Source organism: Chinchilla lanigera, unplaced genomic scaffold, assembly GCF_000276665.1.
Source record: "Chinchilla lanigera isolate Chin_1 unplaced genomic scaffold, ChiLan1.0 scaffold00012, whole genome shotgun sequence".
Classification (NCBI taxonomy): Eukaryota; Metazoa; Chordata; class Mammalia; order Rodentia; family Chinchillidae; genus Chinchilla; species Chinchilla lanigera.
The window spans coordinates 21173258-21174491 of NW_004955413.1; the positions used below are offsets into that span (position 1 = coordinate 21173258).

At 46.9% G+C, this 1234-nt stretch overlaps 1 protein-coding gene across 1 annotated transcript in view; it reads left to right on the forward strand.

The window, feature by feature from the left end:
• Nucleotides 1-984: 984 nt before the first annotated feature.
• The window catches only part of Sspn (sarcospan), a gene marked incomplete in the record, with an annotated part of 38572 nt that continues 38322 nt past the window's right edge, over nt 985-1234 (forward strand). The window contains 1 exon segment of the mRNA XM_013511398.1: nt 985-1180.

Below are 1234 nucleotides of genomic sequence, written 5' to 3' on the forward strand. Positions count from 1 at the left end.
GATTACCTTGCCTGTGGGCTATATTTTTCTCACTGGTCCAGAAAGTATAGGGAGATAACTAAAGTTTATAAAATAAGTAAGGTGAAGGATATGTTTTCTTCAAAGATACTTTTGTGGGGACTTGGCAGTTTATAAGGAGAGCTGATAGTGATTAGTTTATAATTCTGAGGAAACAACGGGAAATTAGACTTTCTTTAAGTACACTGATTGCAAACAGCCTAGGAAGAGGCTTAATCTACCCTAGCACCTAGGTAACCTCATTTATTTTTCAATACAGTGTTCTTAGTGTTAAAATGACCATACCAAAGCAGGTATAAATACCTCAGGGCGACGGGATCATTTCCTAAGGGCTTCACTGAAATTTGCTCTAAATGCTACTGAATAGAGGCACAAAGGAATAACAATGATCAGTTTAACTGATCTGCTTGTGACTTTGCGTGAGAATCAGGTCTGTCTCTATCTTGAATATCGGCCCAGCATATTACAGATGTTTTAAAAATAAGTCCTAAATGTTGCCTGGGTAAAAATGTCCATTTCGAACGGTGGAAAATCCCCCTAAACACTGGAAGCAACACTGGCTGGAAAGCTACACTATTGGGGGGCGGGTGCTATTAAAAAAACTTTAAAAAACAAATATGTGAAAGAGGTCACCATCAGCCCAGCATCTCTATGCACAATTATTTCAAAAGCAAACACCTCAATGGGAAAAATGCCTTTATTTGCCCTTTGGCTTGCAGACCTGAGTCTCTGCCTTTGGTGGAACATTAGAACAGTTTAACTTCTGGAAGTGACTTCACAGCTTGGAGCCCGGCAAAGCCTATTTGGGATTAAATGGTCTATTAATTAAACTCAAATGATTTAAACATTCATCACCTTGCATTGCACCTCCCAGAAAACAACAACAACAACGCAACAACATGCTGGGGTTTTGCGAGAGGGCTTTAATAGACGCCGCGAGCGCACACGCACACGCACCCGCACATGCACTCACACACTCGCGCCCGTGCAAAGCGCTCAGGCTCGGGAGGCCCGGGGCCCCGCGATGGGGCACCCGGTGGGCGCTGCGTGCCCGCGCGTTGGCAGTTGGCGACCCCCCTCGTATCCCCCTGCGCCGCCGGCTCCCGTGGCCTTTGGAGGCTGGGAGTCGGCTCGGAATGTTTTCCATATTTGTTCAGCCTCCCTAACCCGAATAGCAGGCCGGCGCAGCCCGCCCAGCGCCGCGCTCCAGGCCCCG